General features: G+C 43.1%; 1 protein-coding gene across 1 annotated transcript in view; it reads right to left on the reverse strand.

Moving 5' to 3' along the window:
• LOC113166880 (chemokine-like protein TAFA-2) overlaps window positions 1-13,753 on the reverse strand; it is a 66,591-nt gene extending 52,838 nt beyond the window's left edge. The window contains exon 1 of the mRNA XM_026367071.1: window positions 13,502-13,753. The gene's annotated coding sequence lies outside the window, so the exon portion shown is untranslated. The remainder of the gene's footprint in view (window positions 1-13,501) is intronic.
• Between the last annotated feature and the right edge of the window lie 9,875 nt (window positions 13,754-23,628).

A 23,628-nucleotide genomic window follows, 5' to 3' on the forward strand; every position in this document is an offset into this window, starting at 1 on the left:
TTTCTCTACACCATGTCTCATTGCATTTTCTCCTCTTTTCCAAATACCTTTGGGGGGTGATGAGGATCATGCTGTGTCAAGGAGATTCTTAAGATCACTGTCTCTTCATGCTGGGAAGTCTCAAATGCGAACAAATCTGTCCTTAAAGCAGCTGAACTCTCTCACCTCTACTTCAGACTGCGGGGAGAGGACAGCGCTGTCGTTATCGTGTGGGTGACCAGGACGTAACACATTCAAAGTGGAAACTGACTGTGTCTGATGATTTTATGTCATGCATACCAAGGGGGTTGCCCGGGTCGAGATATAGAAATAATTTGTACCCACAAAAGCAATTCCCACATGTTTACAGTAGAACATGTGGTGAGAATGAGCACGCTTGACTTATACTTCAGATTAGACGTGCACATGGTTTTCTGGAGACAGCTGCAGGTGATTTGGCAAGAAGTAGATTAATTATACAGTGAGAGGCATAATCATACACAAGAACTTTACATTGTTTAGGCTGTTTGTCACTGATCGTGTTTCTGTATTTGTATTTCCTCAGTCTATACAGCTATCTGTAAAACGTAATGTTATCAGCATCTTTCTGTGTTAATTGTTTTTTTTTTTACCTAAACTGTGAAGCACAAGAGCAAAGTCTGTGTCAATATGAACTCAATCTAAATTATTAATTGACTTTCTGTTTTACATTTATACATTTAATATTGATGTATGAGCTTTTATCGTGACAATTGGTTATCTGCGCACGTGATGAATAAGTGGTACCAGCACTATAAATAGCCACAGCCATGTGGCTTGTAGTCTGTGTTTTTCAAGATGGCGGCGCGGCAGTAGCTCGCAGCGGCCTCTCCGGAGACCAACAATGGTGCTTTTCGTGGTTTTCCGCGTTTTTAGCACGACCACACACAATAATGAACACCAACAACAGTTGTGTTCGGGTTTACGATCGCCAGACGCTGCTTCGACTCAGGTATAATGCACCGACCAAGCTGCATGATGATCTGCAGGACGACCTCCGCGACCTCGGGTTACGACCTCGGCCACGAACACCAGGCCCCCAGTCTCCGGCCTTGCCTGAGGCCGGTGGCCGGGCGAAGGCACATCGGAAGCGGTGCTCGAGGAAGCGGAAACGCGGCAAACGGGCGGGTGTCCGGGCTAGGCTAAGTGCTAACCCTAGCCGGCCGGCTTTACCGTCCATGTTTTTAGCTAATGTCTGCTCCCTGGACAATAAACTGGACTACATCCGACTACAGCGAACTACGCGGCGTGAGTACAGAGACTGCTGCGTCTTTGTCTTCACAGAGACGTGGCTCAGCGACAGAGTCCCGGACGCCGCCATCAAGCTACACGGCCTAACCGCGTTTCGAGCCGACAGAAACCCAGCTCTGTGTGGTAAGAGTCGCGGCGGTGGTGTGTGTGTTTTTATTAACATGGACTGGTGTAAGGACTCTGTACTGGTTTCCAGCTACTGTTCACCACTTGTGGAGTTTGTGACTGTTCGGTGCAGACCTTTTTATTTACCGAGGGAATTCACCACTGTTTTCATCTTTGGAGTTTACATCCCTCCTGGCGTTAATGCCAAAGAGGCGTTGGGTGAACTACATGGAGCTATCAGCGACGTGCAGAACGCCCAACCTGACGGCCTGGTCATCATTGCCGGAGATTTCAACCATGTAAATCTCAAGTTAGTTCTCCCTAAACTCCATCAGCATGTGGACCTTGCTACGAGGGGGGAGAACGCGCTGGATCGTGTTTACAGCAACATCCCCGGCGCGTACCGAGCGGAGCCCCGCCCCCACCTCGGATACTCAGACCACATCTCTGTTATGCTAATTCCAGCATACAGACCACTTGTCCGACGCTCCCAACCGGTTCTGAAGCAGGTAAAGACCTGGCCAGCAGGAGCCATCTCTGCTCTTCAGGACTGCTTTGAGTGCACCGACTGGGACATGTTCAGGGAGGCTGCAACCACCGGTGATTCCGTCAACTTGGAGGAGTACACATCATCAGTGACCAGCTACATCAGCAAGTGTGTTGATGATGTGACCATCTCCAAGACCATCACTACACGCTCCAACCAGAAACCGTGGATGACTGCTAGGGTGCGTGCGCTGCTGAAGTCAAGGGACTCCGCCTTCAGAGCAGGAGACATGACGGCCTTAAGAACAGCAAGGGCTGAACTGTCCCGAGCCATCAGAGAGGCGAAGCGCGCGCACGCCAGGAGGATCCACGGCCACTTTGAGGACAGCGGAGACAGCCGGCGCATGTGGCAGGGCATCCAGGCGATCACTAACTACAAGACAACTCCACCCGTCTGTGTTAGCGATGCCTCCCTCCCAGATGTGCTGAACGACTTCTACGCCCGATTTGAGGTACAGGTAAAGAATAACACGGTAGCTAGGAAATCCACCCTTCCCCCAAATGATCAGGTGCTCTGTCTCTCCACAGCCGACGTGAGGAAGACTCTACGCAGAATCAACCCACGGAAGGCTGCTGGTCCTGACAACGTTCCTGGCAGGGTCCTCAGGGAATGCGCAGATCAGCTCGTGGATGTCTTCACTGACATCTTCAACATCTCCCTGAGCAGCGCCGTTGTTCCTACATGCCTCAAGTCAACGACCATCGTGCCGGTGCCGAAGACGTCTACTGTCTCCTGCCTCAACGACTACCGCCCTGTTGCACTCACACCCATCATCATGAAGTGCTTCGAGAGGCTGGTCATGAGGCACATCAAGTCCCAGCTTCCACCCTCACTGGACCCGCTGCAGTTTGCGTATCGTCCAAACCGTTCCACGGACGATGCCATCACCACTACTCTCCACCTGGCTCTCAGCCATCTGGACAACAAAGACTCATATGTTCGAATGCTGTTCATAGACTTCAGCTCAGCATTCAACACCATCATTCCCCAGCAGCTGATTGGGAAGCTGAGCCGACTGGGTCTGACCACCTCCCTCTGCAACTGGATCCTGGACTTCCTGACTGGGAGACCCCAGTCAGTCCGGATCGGGAACAGCATCTCCAGCACCACCATGCTGAGCACTGGGGCCCCACAGGGCTGTGTGCTCAGTCCACTGCTGTTCACTTTGCTGACTCACGACTGTGTAGCGATGCACAGCTCGAATCAGATCATCAAGTTCGCTGATGACACGACTGTGGTGGGTCTCATCAGCAAGAACGACGAGTCAGCGTACAGAGAGGAGGTACATCAGCTCTCAGCCTGGTGCAAGGCCAACAACCTGTCTCTGAACGTTGGGAAAACTAAAGAGATGGTTGTTGACTTTAGAAGAGCAAAGAGTGACCACTCTCCACTGAACATCGATGGAGCGTCAGTGGAGATCGTCAAGAGCACCAAATTTCTTGGTGTCCATCTGGAGGAGAACCTCACCTGGTCACTCAACACCCGCTCCATCAGCAAAAAGGCCCAGCAGCGTCTCTACTTCCTGAGGAAGCTGAGGAAAGCCCATCTGCCGCCCCCCATCCTAACTACATTTTACAGGGGGACCATTGAGAGCATCCTGAGCGGCTGCATCACTGCCTGGTTTGGGAACTGCACCGTTTCGGATCGCAAGGCCCTACAACGGATAGTGAGGACAGCTGAAAAGATCATTGGAGTCTCTCTCCCCTCCATCACGGACATTTACACCACACGCTGCATCCGCAAGGCTACCTGCATTGTGGACGACCCCACCCACCCCTCACACCCAATCTTCACACTTCTGCCATCAGGGAAGAGGTTCCGGAGCATTCGGGCCCTCACAACCAGACTTTTGAACAGCTTCTTCCCCCAAGCCATCAGGCTCCTCAACACACACACAACAAACTGAACTGAGCACACACACTCGCTAGATTCGACATGTTTCCATCCCTCAGTTGTAAATTGTATTCATTTCCGCTACTGGTCGCTGCTGTTTTGTGTTTTGTGTTCTGTTTGTGCACTGTCTTCTGACGTCTGTCTGCACTTTTTCTTTGTGTTCTTGCACTGTTTGCACTAGGTTGCACAGGATGCACTTTATGTGTTTTGCTAGGACAACTTAGCAGTCCTCAGCCCCATGTTTGTCTTGTTGCCGTTTTATGTAGCACCATGGTTCTGGAGAAACGTTGTCTCATTTCACTATGTACTGCTTCAGCTATATGTGGTTGGAATGACAATAAAGCTTCTTGACTTGACTTGACTTGACTTGACTAATGGTTGTGTGTAACAGTGTTGTTAGAGAACCTCACCCGTGTGACAAAATCGGTGATACAGCACTTCTTTGCCAGTCCTCTCATTTGCACAGGCAAAAGTATCAGTCTACAAATTGATGTTTAAGAGCATTCATGACATAGCTGTGGGAGTATACGGTAAATGAGGCTAATGCACGGTGCCCAGTTCCATGGTGACTGAGATTTATGACACAGAACCAGACGTACGTGTGGCTTTATACATCTAAAAACAGAGTGCACATGCATATTTCTGTCTTTAAAGCTAGCTGCACACTGTTCCTGTCACACCATGGACAGCTCCCTCAGCGACTACTGCTGCACTGATCAGCACCACAGACAGCTCCCCACTGACAGCAGTCCCATGACACAAGGCAACTCTCAACAAGGGGTCCAATGGTCTTTAAGGACCTCATTATAGTCAGGGGTATGCAGATTCTGCGGAGCATTCCCACCATTAGACAGACCATATAATAGAATACTCTCATAGCTTTAGCATGAAATCTTACCTGATGTCTCACAAATTCAGGCAAAGATTAGTGAGTGTTTAACTAACAGGATTAAAGTATATAACAAGTGCTGCATAAGCATTACACTGCATGTTCATGATGGGATTTAACTAATCAACTCCTAATTCTCTTACACTCAACACTGACTTACTCCTACTATATACACCACTTTAACGTCTTTGACAGTATGTGACATGCAGATCACAGTATGTATGTATTGACCAAGTTTTAGTGTTTTAGAATGAAGGAACATGTCACTCAGTGAAAAAAAGAGAAAACATATTGACAAAAATAATTAACAATGCAATTCCTTGTGACCAGAAGCCCTAAAGCTATCGACATCACAAATTAAGCTCCTCTTTGTGCCCTTCTCTGCCACAGCTGCAGCCCGAGAGAGGACACAAGGCCAGCTCAGCCTCATCACATAAAGGCAGGCGGAATGCTAATAAAGTTGGATTCAATCAAATTGAAAGCAACCTTTTGGTAATTCATGGCTTTAAAATTAGAATTCTTGTTCTGCATTCAGAGCCTCTCGCTGTCTCCGCCACGCAGCACGAGTCTTATTGGGACTCACAATCAATGAATGATGTGTTATCAACTGACAAGACTGCATGTGAAGCATTATTTTTTACTTTTATTGGACAAAAACATAAACCCTTAGACATAGTTAACAGACTTAATTCACACCTTTTCTGAATTAAGTCCTGTTGTCTGTCTGCTCTGACACATTTCTTTGCCTCCTCTGCCTCGGGAGCTCTAAGTCCAGTTAAGCAACCAGTTCCTGTAATAAACAACTGTGGCCAGGAAAAATATTAAGGTCATTGTCATCTGTCCATGCAATTGTTTTCTCCATAGCAGCACTCAGTGTTTGAAAATTTAATAGCTAGATCAGTGTTGTGTTACATCAACATAAAAAAAGAAACCAAAACAAAACCATATGTTCTTGTGCACATATGCACAGCTATAGTTTTCTCTCTGCATGTGCCCTCAGAGCACTGTGGCTAATGGCGGTGTCATAATATTAGTCATATTAGGGGGGGATTAGTAAGAGAAACCGTCTTAAGGATGTGATCCCTGGGAGGGGGTGCCAGATACTGCTTGTATTACTGTCAGCCCTGTCTCACGCACACACTGTGAGCCTAGCAGCCTCGCCTGCTTTTCCTCAATAGGATCTGTAGAGAAACATGACACACTGAAGCGCACCACCTACTGTAGCTCATTCGCCTCTTCCAGTGTGTGTGTGTGTGTGTGTGTGTGTGTGTTTTTATCTCATCTATTGAAGTGCCGGTGTGAAGCACATTTTGTAGAAAAACTGAAATGCTGTGTTGAAAGGTTGAAGCGCATAGATTAGAAGAACCAGTACTCAAGTTTTTTTAACAAGGTGTTCCCTCTTAACCAGGCACATTGTGGCAATTATGGCTGAAGCCAAAGTGACCACTCATGACTACAGTACACGATGTACAAGGATTGATTCAGAGTGAAAAATGCATTTTTTAACATTTGAAATGTACTTCTTAAGCAGTTTGTATAATAATTCAAACATCAACCCCCAAGATACTATGTTGTATTCTTCTTTATGTAGGGCATTGTGCTAGCTATACAAATATGCTATTTCAATTTGTCGTTACATTATGAATATGCAATGCAATCCAATTGCATTTTTCATGTTTCAAATTCAAATAAAACATGCTAGTCGTAGAGCACTGTTAGCCCCATCCAGGTAAATGTTCACCAGCCGCATATGGACGTAAGTATTAAGATGCATGATTGTTGGGGCATGCATATTTTTCTTTACTTTGTATCTGCCATTAGCGATCTTCACACAGACACTCACACACCCGTAAAACTGCACTAATTACTGTTTTGCCTGAGCCCCAGCTCAAATATACCAATCTTCAGTATATAAAGCTCAACACTGAATCCATAATTACATAATTAGATATAATTGCATGTGCTGTGGGCTTGTCTGACAACCTAATGAGGCAGCCATAAAATAGCTAGTGGTTCCACTTATAAGAACATAATCAAAGACTACAAGATAAAAGGCAGAGACAGACAAACACAGGCAGCCAGTAGCAGAGGCTCGGAGCTACACACAGGCAAAAAAAAAAAAAAAAAAAAAGAGTAGAAATTATTAAGGGAAAAAAGAAAAAGTGAGTTTACTCCTCTCATTATACTCTGTCAACAGTGGCTCAATTCATCAGTGACTGTGCTCTCTGTGGGTCCCATGTCACAGCCTTTGGGACATCATTTGCACCATACTTTCATTACTCCTCATACTGCTGAAGGAGTGACCAAGGCGAACTACACACACAAGCATGCCTCAGGGGAGCAGAGATAACACAGACACACACACATGCACACATACAACACACAAGGCCAGGCCCTAATTATGCAGGCCTAATGACCACAGTGATTGGTGTCTAGTTGTTGTTAATGAAGTAAGCTGTCGGAGCCAAAGGCTTGTATATGTGTCTGTGGCTCTGACTTCTGGCTAAGAGCTCCTCTTTGCCATCAGCCATAATGAGTCAGCCTTGATACCGCCAAAGGTACAGTGTCTGTGTTGGTCCGTTTATAACCACTGCTGAAAGTGATACCACCTCCCAGCCCACACACTGGTGGAGTGTACTGTCACTGCAGAGTCATTAGCAGAAGCTATAGCTGCTTCAAAATCTACAAATCAAATTGCTTTTTTAATAAGTTGCAAAATGTCAGAGCGGGCTGGCTTCTACAATACTAACGAAAGTTCATCTGCACACCATGACTTTAGCTAAAGTGATGCTGTAGTATCTGCCACAATCTGTCTCGACAAAACTGTCAATTATACCTCAGTAAGGACACAGGGTTTATACAAAACTGATGTAAGGGCTGGGCAGGAAATGGGTTAAAAGTTAGCATATTGTTGTATTGTAGGTCACGGAATACATAGCTTTGTCTTGTTTTGCATGCATACACACTGCTGGTGCAGCTACTAAAAAATGTTTTCATCAGCCATTAATTAATCTGCAAATGATTTAATCATTAAACTGCTCAAAGTATGAAACATATGAAGACTATTACAATTAGTTTCTTACGGCCCAAGCTGATGTTGTTGATGTAATCTAGACTTGTTTGATCTGGTCAACAATGAAAAAGATATCTCGTGTTCTATAATGTTATGACACAGACATGAAATCAATTGTAATATTTAAGAAGCTGGAATATGTGTAAAGACATTTAGAAATGTTCTTATTTTCCATGAAAATATACTTTGTGTTTGCAGCAACATGATTACAAAGTAGTTTTCTAATGGTTAGACTTTTAATTTGATACACTTGCATTAGCAAACACAGTGTGTCATTAGAACACAGGACTAATGTTTGCTGATAAGGGGCCTTTTTATGCCCATGAATTATAAATCAGATTTTCTTCCAAAAACAAGAACATTTCTAAGTGACCCCAGACTTTAGAAAGGTGGTGGAGTCGCCCTACAGCGCTGTTAATTATTGAATAATTACTAGAGCTGTCAAAGTAATGCATTAGCTTCAATTTATTAATCACAGAAAAAAAAAGAACGCGTTTACAAAATTAATGCTGATTAATCATGTTTTGTGGTGCCTTGTGATCTGCTGCATCATTGAAACCATTTCAGCCACTGTGGCATTGTAACATGATGGTGGCAGACGAGAAGATGTAGCTTGGAACAATTGATTAAAATTATTTAAAAAAAACACTAACTGAAGTACTCCAAACCTGACATATCTCTGCAATGCAAAGAGTTTAGCAGGATGTCCAAGCTAGCAGAGTCTATGATGCTAACTGCTAACAGCAGCCACACCTGGACCTGGCATTAAAACAAAAACTACCTGTGGACAACCATCACAACAGTATATCATCATTCTTGGTAAAGCATTTATTTTTTTCTATTTCCTCAGCATATTAGGTCACATTTTTATTTTTATGGTCAATATTGGATAGTGGGAAAAACTGTTCGGGTTCTGAAATAAAGCAGATGTTAAATAGATTAGGTATTAATGTTTGAATGTTTGAATTAAAATATTGTGAAATACTTTCACAACAACAATGGATATTTGTGTGATTAATTTAAATAATCACAGCTCATGCAACTAATTAGATTTCTTGCCAGCCCTAATAATTATAAACAATACAAAGAGATAATCACAAGATAAAGCTTTAAACAGTACCTAGAAATGAAACAAGAGATGAGTACACAAGCACAGGCACAGTGTAAAGCTTGATGTGTGTGTTTGCTGTTTGGCTGTCTAAGAATATACAGTACATCAGGAGTTCCCAACCCTGGTCCTAGTGACTGAAAACACACATGCATTGACTGTACTTTAGTTCCCAGTTAAAAGCTGAAGGTATCAAAACCACAGAGGCATTCATCATGGGATCATAGTTTGCTGCTGAGGTAACCTGGTAAAGAGAGATCAGACTGAATTTTAGCAGATTAACAGATTGAGATAGCACCAGGTTGAACGTGAGGGTTGAAAACCAGAATCTGCCTGACAAGTGTTGTAAACGGTGATGCAGTCACTTACTGATGTACGATCCGAAGTGGATTTAAAGGGTGATGCATCTCCAAGCCGCAGAAAACAGAAAACTAGAACTTGAGCGTGAGCGTGAGGGGCCGACTGTGAGACAGCACAACACACAGTTTGGTCAAGAGACGCCATTAACAGTGTAAATGAAGGGAAACATGTAATGACAGGACTCCGGAGTCACTGATGAGGGTGATGGATGGCTTTCAGCTCAAATACATGACAGTTCATCACTCACCTTAGACATAAACACGCACACACACACTCTTATGGTGCATTTGCACACAGAGAATCACTCACTTACCCAAACTCCTGCTCATTCTCTCCCTTATTAACCTTCTGCATAACCACTTACGCTGTTTTGCACCAGGCCTTCAGCAATGTATTTCTGGCACCGAATCACATACATAGCCTTGGAAAATCCTCATGTACACACAGAGTGTCACTCGCTGCTGCCCCATCATGAACCCTCATTAGTCCAAGATGGAGAGCACTGCGGAGCAGTATTCCCCTGTCATCTCTGTCTGTCTCTGCAATGAACAATTATTATTATCTATTACCTGTTGCTTATTACTCTCCGTGAATTGATTTGTCATTTAGTATAGAAAATGTCAGAAATAATGAGAAATGGCAATCACAGAATTCAATAGTTCAAGCTGATGTCCTAAAATTACCTGACAAGTCTGACTAACACATCAAACACATTTAAATCAACACAATATGGCTGTGACTGGAAGAGGTTTGCTATTTCTACTCTACTGTAGAGAAAATACTTTTATCACTGTTATCCTTTTTAATTGGAGAGTCCCTTTTAGATGAACTTGTTAACCATTCAATCTGCAGAAATTCCTGTTTTGTCCAATAAATGGTTAAAATTCCCATTTAATAAAATAGCAGCAAATCCTGTTTTGGCATTTTTCTTTTATAAATGACCCAAATTAATGTCAGCAGTATTATTAATCAAAATCACATTCATCCAAACTGCTGTTATTCATTTTGTAATGATTAACTAAGTTGGTGATTAATAATTAATCCTCTCTCATTTAACTAATTAGCTGATTGTTTGTGCACCATACTCGGCCCCGTCTCAGACTAAGACACTGACAGAGAAGCTTCACGTTTTAGCCCAGTGCAACTCTGTATTCTCTCCTTTTTGTCTGGTCTTCATCCCTTCCTTGCTCTGTAGTCAAGGGAAACAGTGTGTGGGGCACAAAGGTGCTGGGTAAACAGTGGTTCTGCAAAGTGCTTTCTCCCAGACTCTGTATACCTGCGTAATAGAAGCAGTAATGGAGTTTGTTCAGGCTAAGGTAATCCTGAAGCTGTGAGCGGAGCATCTGCTGCTGTTTCTCTCTGACGCTCTCCTGTTCCACAGCAGGTACTGATGTTGCTGTAGCTGTCACTGTTACTGTCCCACAAAAGCCATTTGGGAGCAAAGCAATGTGTGAATGTGTGTTTTTGCAACACAAAACGTGTGTTTGTGTGCGACAAACATTGCATACAAATAATGTGGGGTTTTAGTGAAAGATTTGAATCTGCGAACGTCGCCTGTGTGTGTGTGTGTGTGTGTGTGTGTGTGTGTGTGTGTGTGTGTGTGTGTGTGTGTGTGTGTGTGTGTGTGTGTGTGTGTGTGTGTGTGTGTGTGTGTGTGTGTGTGTGTGTGTGTGTGTGTGTGTGTATGTGTGTGTAAAGAGAGAGAAAGAACCTAAAAAATATATGTGTTTGGATGTTATAGCTCACCTTTGGGAGGAGGGATAAGAACAGGGCTGGCGGCTAGGAATGAATTTACAGGGCCCGATCTCCCAGAAACAATTTCTTTATGTGGGTTACACACATTTAGAGTGGCTACTCGTCCCCCTTGGGCCTCAGTACACCACACACAGCTACTGGAGATGGCCAATGAAATACAGAACACCTTTTATAGGACACATGCTTTTTATTTATTTTTATTTATCCCCTGTAGCTTTCTTTCTTTTTCATCTCTTTCTCTCTCTTCATAGGTCAATTCCTCCCCTTCTTGTTTCTCATTCTTGCTCTTGCTTTTTTCGGTCTTCGCATGACGCACAGCTACAGGAGGTGGAAAATGAAAAAGATAGGACTCACACTGTACTTTTTATTTCTGCCGGTTGCTGGTAAAATGGTCCAATTTGAACAAGTCCTGTGGCCTGAGCTTACATCCACCATGTTCAAGACAGGAGCAAGCAAGAGTACTGTGTAAGTGTGTGTATGTGTGTGTGTGTGTGTGTATTGTATAAAATGTAGAGCAATGATTAGCTGAGCGTGATCTAGAAACCATTTAAAAAGTCATATGAATTCATTTTTTAAAGAAAATTTAAAATTTTATAGATAGAAATACTAGACGTTTATAGTTGCAGGTTTTAAAATGTGGCACTGCACTTTAAGAAATGTAACGTAATTGGGTTTTGGACAAGTGGACTGACAAAACAAGACATATCTAAAAGTTGGATAGGGTTTAGGAATTGAAATGCTCAAGAAAACATTATGGAAATGAGTCAATAACAAAATTAATCAGTAACTGAAGTACTGCAAACTGTTTGAAAAGCAGTATATTGCTATACCGACATTTCTCTTTATATACAGCCATTAATTTTCCACCTGCAAACACACTGGGATATCTCTGTGGCATAGGGATTAAGACACTGATGGTGACCTTTGATGCATATCTCTCCCTCGGTGCCTGTCATATTTCCACTAATTACTTCATAATGGTATGAAAAGCTAAAATAATAATAACAATAACACTGCATATTTTAAGCCTCTTTGACAAAATGCATCATATAAACAAAGCTTTAATCCAAACTTAGTCTAACTGTAACCTGAAAACAATCTTAACTCACTTTCCAAAATGTCCTCTATCCAGTAGACATCACTAAGAGTGCACAAATAAACACATTATCAGACTGTGGAAAGACTGAAAAGACACATCAGAACCATTCAGGAACTGATCAGTAGCATATTTGTGTATTTTAATGTGCGTCTCTATACATCCCAACATCAAGTTTCCTGCTGCTCTGCTCACCACTGCCTCTCTCTCCTGTCAGTCATGTCTCACTATCAGTTCTCTTCCTCCTTCCTTATTTTGTAACTACCTCATCTCCACTTCTCAGCCTCACCTTGTCTATGTTCTTCACAGAGCCTCTTGAAAACAGAGACAGATGGAGCAGGAGCATTTTTAAAAATGTATTCACAGTCGGGATGACCATCTTTCAATCAAACCAGTTTGAGTGATTAATAATTTTAAAACTCTCCATGCAAAAGCCAATAATAATAATAACGACAGCAGGTTAACCTGTTATTTCTAACAGTGCATGTTATGGTGTCCAGAGCCACAGCAACACCTGCAACCTGCCATAGCCTCCTCCTACCACCATACTGATGCACAGTGTTACCACTGGCATCAATAAAAGTTATCACATGATTCACATCCGGTGATCCATGGTGCGGAACTGAAGGCGCGGACCACTGGTTTCAGGGTGATGAGTTTCCCTGCATGCTCCAGAGGCACCTTCTAATTTCTAATCTGTAAAAACAGCGCGCATTATGTTCCTTCCATGTGGAGACAACATATATCACTGCTGAGGGCAAAGAAAAGGGCAAAAAATTAAATGGGAAAGGAGCGTGAACACATAAGAATTGTTTCTAATCTATTGTTTCTTTGTGCAATTTAGCAACAAGATAGTTTTTATTTGCCACATCTGGAAAGAGCACACCTTACAGAATCAGTCAGGAAGCATGACAGTTGTCTGCCACCACTAAGCACCAGTTCTGCCTAAAATAGCGCACTGAACCCGGCTCTATTCAGTCAAGACCTGCATGCCACCGTGTGCGTGAGCGCGTTTGTGTGTGTTAGAGACAAGAAGGGAGGACGAGGGAAACCTATACTGGGTGTGCAACACCTGAAACAACCGCAACCATTTGTCTTTGCTGTTAAATCACAACTGTGATAATAAAACGCTGTACCAGAGCAGGCGGACGGGGTATTAAAAGCCCTCATAAGATCAAATCCTTGTGTGGGAAAGATAAAGTGTAATCCACTGCGTGCGTAAATGCTTTTCAAAGGCGAGATAACCAGTGGATTGTTATACAATCACATCCATGCGTGACAGGTGTGCCACTAATTCACTTTTTGTCACGCACACTTTTCACACTGTTAACGAAACGCAGATTGAAACCATTGGATGCAGCAGGGCTGTTGTGCACAAGTAGAAAGGCGAATCCAGTGATCCATACCTGTTGGTGCGTTATGGTCTTGGTCTGTTAGCCCAGCAGGTGCACCTCTCTCCTCATAGCCGCTCTGCTATCCGAGACGGAGGAGAGGCTCGCATCCCCTCTCCAGTACCGTGAAACGGCTCCTCTCTCACTCCGGCCGCTCGGACTCGACTGAAGCGAAAAAAAGTTACACCATACCCTCCACCTCCGCAGCGAGGCTAGAGAGAAACGGAGCCGATGGCAGATGTGACCTCCTGAGTTAAAACCAGCGCGCTGTCCCCTCGGCCACTCCGGTGCAATAAATGGTCCCTTCAAAGTTCCCCTCCGCCTCTCCTCTCATGCACTGCGGGTGTGACAGGAAAAACTTACTCACTGAGCCATAGAGACACTGAGGGAAACCCTCGAAGCCCTCCTATCAGGCTTTTGTTTGCACCGATAATCTCCTCTTTATCCTTCTTAAAGGGAAGTGATAAGAAAGTAGCTCAGGGTGACGGGACAGAGGTGCGATGCGGTCGGGGAGTCAGGCAGATTGCTGTGCGCTCTCCTCTGACCGCCTGGAAAGATGGAGAGCGCTGCTCGGCTGTCGGCTCAGAAGTGGAGCAGCGCTCCCTGGCGACCTCATGAGAAAACAACCGCGGGGAGAGCATGAAACAAACGTAACAAGGCCGCGTGGGCTGCGCCGAGACCTGTTGGATACATGCTATTAGTATCTTGTCGATGTACACTGGCAGACAAACAGCATGAAGCATGGACCACTGTCTCTCCACATAACACACACGTCCGTACAATAGGCACGCACACACGCACGCTCAGTCACACAACCCTTAGTGCGTCAGCAATGCCTCTCAGGGGGCTAGTTACTGGATATGGGCAAAATCTGAAATGTTTGTGTCACTTCAAGAAGGACACCCCCCCCCTCTCTCTCTCTCTTTCTCTCCTGTGTGAAGTTCAAATTAAATTGAACTCACTTTAGCTGAACTGTGGCCATTTCCCAGTAGACTGCACCAACTGGAGCAGGGGGGCAATCAACAGCATGCCCAACCAAACTGACCTGTGTGTGTGTGTGTGTGTGTGTGTGTGTGTGTGTGTGTGTGTGTGTGTGTGGTCTCTGCTGCTCCCACTGCCTGGACTGACCTGAGCTGCCTAGAGAAGTTTACTCACATCACATGTCTTTGTCACTCTGACCAGTGCAGTTCATTTGAGGAAGCAGCCCCACTGGCTCTGCGATTTATGTTTGTCACTCTACGTGTGTGTGTGTGTGTGTGTTTTGATGTGCAGTTTCTCCTCAAGCAGCTAGAGAAACAGATAGACAGTAATAGGTATCAAGGCCATAGATGTCAGACAGTAGAGAAACTTGTTTGTAAAACACCAGACACGCCGTCAACAGAGCACAACTGAAGTTCTAGTGGTGTGTATAGTATGTATGGGAGTCAGCATACAAGTGGCCGTGTGCGCGATGTAATCGAGGTGATGATGTATGGTTGCGAACATGTGTGACAGGGTAATTGATCCATGGGAGGGGTGTGATTGTGCGCGTGTGCATGCGAGGAGGCCTGGTGCCAGTCATATATCATTTCACCCAGTGAGCTAATCTGTTACTCTGACAAAGAGTTCAGATTACTGATCTCTCGTTTCCATCCTCCTCCTCCAGCCTTCAACACTCTCCATTCTTCTCATCTCTTCTCCTCTGCTGTCCTCCACTCCCCTCCCCTCTCTCATCTGGTGACAAACCTCTGTGTTTTCATTCCTCGTTTCCTGATTCCCTCCATATTAACTTCCTGATTTACCTAAATATTCTCCTTCTGTCTGTCTCTTCCTTCCTCTCTCTGTCTCTCTCTCTCTCTAACACGGGTGAATCATGGATAACCCAGCCATGGGATTTGTCTTCTGCACCGTTCTCTGGCAGCGCACTTAAACTCAGCATGTGGACTGCAAGATAACAAATAGAGACACACATGCATGCAATATCCCTGGGCTTCTTGGAACCCCTCAAAAAGCAGCCTAATTCTTTTGGGGTCTGTGGCACTTATACACACACCACCACCACACACACATTTACTCACACACACCTAGCTATGTTTGCATCACCTCCGAAGACATTACATGAGTTATTACAATTTTATGGAGACTTACCCTAACTACTAATTCTCCAACCTTGACCTAAACTTTAACCAAGTCTTCAACCTAAAATATATTGATTCACATTGTGAGGATGTAGTTGGATAAAGTTGGATCCCCACAACATGACTGTGTAAACAGATTTATGTCCCCACAACATGAGTAATACAAGTATTCATACACTCACCCAAATTGGGAGTCACCCAGTGACAAAGGCAGGGATCTAACATGTGCCAATCAGAGACCTCAGTGCATTTCTGTCACTGAATAGATGGTCATTTCCCACAGAGCAAAAAGCTTTGCAGAGTATATGACGGCACTGAAGGAGCACGTTGTGTACAGTACATGGAGTAGCACATGGTTGCAGCCGAGCACAGCCCCGTGGACATATTAATAGAACAGAATAGAATAATCACATTCATTTTTCATACACTTCCTTGAATAGCTGGATTTAATTGTAAATCAGATTAACGAAGCAGCTGAAATGGAGACAAGTGCTGCTGGACGGCAAGATGATCCTTACAGTCATGAGAGGTTTACCGCATGGCTCTGCATGCACTACTCTACTCTACTCTACTCTATTCTGTTCTATTCTATTTGTTAAAGCTCAAATAACTGATATTTTTATGAAAACACTACGTCAATGAGAATTTCAAAGGTGCTGCTCTTGGTGATGAAACTACTGTACTGTACTACTACAAAGAATTATATATTTATGTTCTGTGCAACCAGTCTTATAGCTGCCGGGCAGAGGGTGTTGGTGAATCTGGTCCAGTGTACGTTCACACTCTCTGGTCTGAGGTGTGTCAGGTTGTATCCTGTGTTACTTCACCTCAACAGATCATGGGTGAAGAGAGTCCTTGAGGATTGCTCAAGCTTTGCTCAGATAGTGGCCACTGTACGCAATCTCTATGGATGGAAGAGAGAAGCCATTGATCCTCCCTGCAGTCTAAACCACCCACAGGAGAATTTCCTTCTTCCGTTGTGTGTTATTGCCAAACCACACAGTGATCCCGCTCATCAATATGCCCTCCTGTATGAGTATTTCTGGGGATCGACTGCAGATAAACTACAGTCTTCATGTTATTGCAATGAAGGAACATATCAGCCTGAACAGTGTGGCTCTTTGGTGTTTTGTGTAGTGACCTGCAGAGTTTCAGTAGCTACAGCATGTCAGGCTTTGCCTCCATGGGAAATACTTGTTAGTAGCATCAATAAACTTTAAAGGGGGTCCTTTAACCACCCCCTGTTACAAAATATTCTAAGTGGCATTATAACACTTATCCAGTCCAACACTGTGTTACATTTAATTTTCTTGTAAAAAACATTTAAGTGAAGATGACAGCGTTTTACACCATATTATGTGTGCACGTGTGCACTGGTTTCAAAGCCTTGCCAGATGAGTCGTCTTACCAATACCATGCGGCACCAAGCGCTGAGCACGTTGCTTCGTTTTAGAACAAACACACAGAAACACACATGCGTGTGCACAAACGCGCACATTGTCTTCTGTGTTGTGCTGGCAGACAGTAATACCAGCATTAGCATATGAAAGACAGCAGCTGGAAGGTGTAGCTGTCACTGTTGTTGTTACTTGTTGCTGGTTGTGTTTTCTATCTGGATGGCAGTTCCTCTGTTCTTGCTATCCTTCGCCGTACAGACGTTCACTGTTGCACTCCCTCCTGTCTCCTTCCTCTGTCAGTCATGCCACTTGTTTTCTACTGACTCCATGTGCAACTAATCTATGTATATGCACAAAGAGTGGGCACCTATTACACACACAGCTCTGACAAATCCCCTGTAAATGTTCACTTTGTGCCATTGTTCTCGCCTGAAATTCAAGCATATTCTGACCTCCGGGAAACCCTAAAAGTAATTTCCTAAAAGTTCCCCAAATCTAGAAATCTCTGCATTGATTTACAAAATTAAAACTGCTGAAGACGCCTTTTCACCCAAGCCGTGTTTCTTAAGAAGACCCCCGAAATAATGTGAATTACTATATAAAAAAAGTTACAGTAGATCACTTATCACAGGCTGTAAGTTGAGTTGAAAGACAGAGCTGCCCTCGGCATAGAACACTTTATCTCACATAGCAGCAGGGTGCAACCTACCAGCTCATCTCTCTCTCCTCTTGTCTGTTTCTCTCTTTTTCTCTTTCACTCACAGATGTAAATGTTCAAACGGACTAATTCCTTCAAAGCTATGATGAGCATGAAAGACCAGTCTCCGCCCTCATTGCTAATTGATGACCTTGCATTGCTGCATGAAAGCTAGATGAGCCTTGCTTGAGACTCTCATTAGCAGTAACGACACTACAGTTAGCTCCATTAAAATTACATTACAGACATCCCAGACACACCTTATGCTGCTCTGCTCTTGGTGTAATTCCCTCACTTTAAATGTCATTTGCAATACATGAAAGTGAGTTGGGTGATTTCATTGCACTAAAAGTGGATGGATAACCCCACAGTTTTTCATGTGAACAATCTAATATTAATTCTACTGTATATATTACATACAATAGGGGACCACTTTTAGTAATACAGTACAATGTTATATTTTATAAGTAAGTGAATATTTGACTTCATCACAGCTCTGATCCTTAAGTGTGTGAAAAGTGTGAACAATTGCATTAAGCTCAATCTTTGCCCCAGAGCACCATATGTGGACCAATCAGATGAAAATGCTTCTTTTTTTTTTCAGGTTGTGACCTGGGAAAGTCAGTAGATGTTAGCGTCTGGCTGTAGGCAGTTGTTAAAACTCAGACTCATGAGCAACAATGCACAGTCACACTTTCTCCTAGTTTGTAAGGCAGCACCTGGAGTTCCCCCGGGGAAAGCTGCAGGACACTGATTTAGAAAATACATCTATGATGCTCTACTGACTGGTTGCTGCTGAAACTTTAAGGAAGGAATAAACTGCAGCTGAGTATTAAGTCATTTTTAAGGAGGATTAATTGATAATGTAATTTAAAGGGAAGTAAAACAAACTATATACATGTATCTTTACCATAATAAATTGTAATGCCATATAGGTTAGCCGACAGTATTTACATCCAGAATACAAAAAACAGTATAACTTGTTTGGAGTCTTCTTTCCAGCCACTTGCATAATATGAATTTATATCCACTGTCCTTTGAGCCCTGTTTTAACCTCTGACTCTTTAGTCACTCAATGATCCAGGATGTTCACCAGCACTTTGCTGAGCAGGCTGTGTACAGTGGGTTTCTTCATAGCTGTGTGCTGTGCCTTTACAGCTGTCATTAAAAAAGTTGATAACAGCTGTAAATATGTAACAAAATACTAAAGCTACGGGCTGTAAAAACAAAACAATGAGCTGAAAGTTGCTAAAATGCTACAACTACAGGGAACTGCAGAGTAAAAAGGCTGTCGTGCTGGCAATGCTTCTCACATTACATGTAGTAATTTGATCCATTGGTACAATAAAAACTATTGATTAGTACAACTTTAACGACACCTTGGGTCACTGTGTCTGTGTTTTGGCCCTGGGGTCCAGTAAAACCTACAATACAACACATTGGGATGATGTACATTATGTTGTTATCCTGTACCATTATCTGTAGTCACGTTATATTAAATGAATAAGTGGCCATTCAGGACAGCAGTGTCCTCACATCCAGTCGGCAATGAACACAACAAATATGTCACACCTTGTATCTCATAAGAGGAAATGAGGAGAATAGCAAGACAGTGTGATGTTCTCAAAATTGCACGTCCTCGTGTCGTCTGTCTACCTGGGTGGGTGTTAATGCAACAGGAACAATTCTGCAGGAACAGAAATCCAACACAGTTTTCAAATCTGCTTAACATACGTTTATATTCAGGACCAATCACAGAAATAGTGGGTTGTTTAAACTTGAAGACTTAGTCTCCTCTCCAAATCTCATTGTGTTGATTTTTTAGATGATCGTAATCCCCATCCTTGTCCAACTGTTTTATTTGTCCAAACATTTCACTTCCGTGTGTTTGTTTAGAAATGCATCAGCACGTATTTTGTCACATGTCAGCAAAGGCCGCTCTGAAACAAGACATGGACTCAGGGGGAAGATCCTTGAACTTATCAAATATCTATGTGTTGATAGGAGTCAGTTATCTCATACATGGAGGATGATATGCACACCAGCTGGAAAGCTCACTCAGTGCAACGAGAGAGGGTACACCCAGACTTGTTTCCCTGGCTTTTTAAAATATTCAGGCGGTGAAGGTGACGATGATGGCACAGCTTGTGGCCTGGACAGTGCAAATAAAAGTGATGTTTCAGTTGTTTTTATGCTAAAATAGGGGGTGGGGGACAGAAAATGCTCGAGTAGGTGAGAGAAAAACAGAGAGATTGTACATGTCATTAATTTTTGTTACTGAACTCATCATCGTTTTAAATTCCAACAGGAAAACGTCTCTTCCCCTCTCCTCTCATACTTTCTCTCCTGCTCTGTGTCTTGACCTCTCAGCTCCATTCATCTGAGCAGCAGGGCCATGGGTTCATGTTTATAATCTCCTGAGCACAATGAGATACAGGCGTTATAATGCAACAGCCACTCATAATCCAAAAGCTTTTCAGGAAAAACAACGCCCATAAAAATCTGGGATTATGTTGTTCCACGCTACTGGTTCAGGGACAGGAATATCTGGCACTCCTTCTGTCTTTCTTTTTTAATCCTCTCTCACTCTCCATTTTTTTTTTTTTCTGCTTCTCTCTCTCACGGCCGTACACACGCTCTCTCTCTCTCGCTGTCTCCCTCTCTTTCTCTCTTTCTTTCTCTAAATCTCATAAACAGCTTTAGTTCTTATCAGGATGGGATCAGACAGAAAAGGCTCTATTTGGAGGCTGGAGAGAAAAGTTTTCTGCAAATGTATTTGTCAGGTTTACACTGTACTGTAGCAGTTAAGGGTAAAGGAGCAGAAACTCAGAGGGAAAGAGAGAGAGACACAGAGAAAGAGAGAGAGAGAGCCCGGTTTACAGGGTCTAGAGACTGTTCTTCCACTTGCATTGAAAAGTATTAGCAGATACTGTGCCCTTAAGCCATCCCTGCTTCCAACACCCTGCTACACTGTGGCTCAGTGTACATAAGCTGGATTAGAGTCTGACACAGACACAAGCACGGATGCAGGCCTTTAGCTTTACATATTTGATCAGCACAGCTGGATATCTGGCCCGAGTGAAATAGGATAAACCTTTTACTCACACCTCAATTTGTTTTTGTTGTTGTTTGTTGTGTGTGTTTGTTTAGTTTTTTTTTTTTTTTTATTTTAATGTATGGCTTGCTCAGCTTTGTGAAGCCTTACAAGAAGGAGACAATTGTTTTCAACTTCTGCTAAGCGACGTCTGTCCAGCCTGGATTCACACTCTTACAGGTTCAAATTGCCAGATAGTTAGACAACATCTCATCCATATAGATGGCGTGGCCATAATCCTTTAAAGACATCACTGTGCAAAGCACGGCCAATGAAAGAAATTCAGTGTGTTTGTATACGCTGCCAGTGGGACTACACTGCATTCATTCATCTGTCTCTCCCCCTCTCTCTGTCCTTCTTTCCCACCTGCTTCCCCTTCTCCTCTTACTCATTTACTCTGACCTCCTCATTTTCCCCTAATGACAGCGCCTACGCATGATAATTCATGGCGGCCATCAGCTGCAATACGGGCACATTTTCTATGAGAGGTAGCAGGGGGAATTTTCACTCTCTGTCTCTGTTCCCAATCGTGTCTTTTACTCAACTGACTCCAGCTTACTGAGGAAAAAGACACCAGAGGGAGCCAAGATAAAAGACACTTTAGAGAGGAGAGAACCAGTGAGCCCACATTCCCTGCTACTAATAGCACTATTTTGAAGAAAAATCAGCTCCAAGCATGAGTAGGAGGAGGCAGACGGGCTCTGTGGTTATAAATGTCATCTAGTGGAGAAATATGATTCTTTAAATTTGGTTTTGGCCTAGTTTAAAAATCCTAAACTAAACAGGATGAATGGAACAGTAGACAGAGGTGGTTAATGGGATGTCAATCCTTATAAAATGTGTCCTCATAAAACACCTTATATAAAGAAAACTAATTATTATGTAATCTTAAAGAAAGAAAAACATGGAGACTACTTTTGACTAGATTCTACATGGGTTCATTTGTGTGGTTTTAGGGCCCTCTAGTGGACAGAGCTACATGCATTTTAACTTACCAATTGCTGGTGACTTCTCACCTGGAAGGTGATGTAATTAACATTCTCACATATAAATATTGTGGCCACAAGTGTGTCTAAAGCGCAGCTAAAAGACAGACTGACAGATAACATATCTATCTTCATGTGTTTGGCCCAAAACACAAAGATATTTCATTTGCCATCGAAAAAGAGTAAGAAAAAACAGAAAGCTGCAACCATTATTGTTTGTTATGAAAATGAGCTCAGATGTTGTCTCTATTCCCTCAGTAAGTTCATAGAAGATGGTTGTATGATGATTTCATTAACAGCCGAACAAAATACATCAAACTGAAGACAATGAGGTGGATTTTCTCTCCATGTCCACGTCCACCTTCCTTTCCTACATGATAACTATTTGTGGTTTGCATTGAATGTGTACCACCACTAGGTGTCCCCATGTCCTTGCATCTTTGTTGTAGGGTGACACGAGGACGTCCAGTCCAACTCTCTGCTTACGAGTAAACTTCCCCAGGGATATGATGGGTGACTTAATAGTTCACTCCAGCCTCAAGCTTGTTTGCTTGATTTCTGTGTTCATTGATCCGTAATGGCCAGTGTCGGGAAAGAGAGAGAGAGAAAAAAAGGCAACTCAGTGTTTCACTGAGGTTTTATTGATATTTTGCTGCTGTGTCCTCAGGGGAAGGTACTATATGACCATAAGCTTTATTAAATCAGTGAAAGGTTCAGAAGCAGTGTGCTGAGTTTTCTAAGTGCCTCTGTAGCTTTGCCGTCCAAGACCTTATCCAGGGCTCGGTAGGGTACAGTAGTTGTCTACAAACCCACAAGTGTCCCTGGATAAGACGAACTGTGGACTTCCCATGGGGGTTAACAAAGTATTAAATATTATTACTATTGCTAAAGTTTTACATGCAACTCTGGACACTGTGAGGCAATGTCAGTATGGTCTGTTAAGTGTCTTGTACTATTGTTCACCTCTGATACCTTACACTTACACCAATTGTTTAAGGGAACGACCATATTATATCTAACAAACTATGTGAATCACTAGTTTTCACTATGAGCTGTTTAGTTAATTGCCAGAAAAAAAACTAACACTTTTGCACTGATTTTAAGTTTGAGCTTGAGTGCAGGCAATCAGCTGCCCTCTCTAAATTGCACAAAAGGTTTTCTTTTGCCCAACCTGAGCCTGGTTCTGCTGGACGTTTCTTCCTCTAAATTGATTTTTTTACTCTCCATTGTCACCTAGTGCTTGCTCAAATGGGGTTGTTGGATTTTCTATATAATTCTGTATACAGTTATATTTTGTAAGGTCTTAAACCTTGAACACTGGATTGACATTAGTTATGAGTTGGCCCTATACAAATAAAATTGAATTGAATTGAATTGAATCGAATTGAATTGAATTGAATTGAATTGAATTGAATTGTTCTGAGATGACTCAGTGTTCACTGAGACCACACACTTACATGTTGGTGATAATAAATACAGCAAATTAAGCTAATTTCCAGTTTTACTGAATAATTCAGGAAACTTTTGAAAGCTCATTGTTAGTTACTGTTATAGTTATATGCTGCTTATGAAATAACAGATGCTCAAAGGATACAGTATATAAAGTTGTTGTATATGAATTTCTTCTCCAGCATTCTTATTTCTGCTGCTGTCAAGTTAAAAAAGTGAAGAGTTTCTACAGTATTCACGTATTGAATCAGACCTCCTGGTAAAATAGGTCCTGCTGGGAGTTGGTTTGTGTAGTGGCTACGTTGGCTCCAAGAGTATGAGTAAACATAGAGAGGTATGTTCTCATTTCTCACTAGTACTGTACATCAGCTAGCAGCTCCTCCCAGACAGCTTCCACAAATA

This window comes from Anabas testudineus, chromosome 7 (genome assembly GCF_900324465.2).
Source record: "Anabas testudineus chromosome 7, fAnaTes1.2, whole genome shotgun sequence".
Classification (NCBI taxonomy): Eukaryota; Metazoa; Chordata; class Actinopteri; order Anabantiformes; family Anabantidae; genus Anabas; species Anabas testudineus.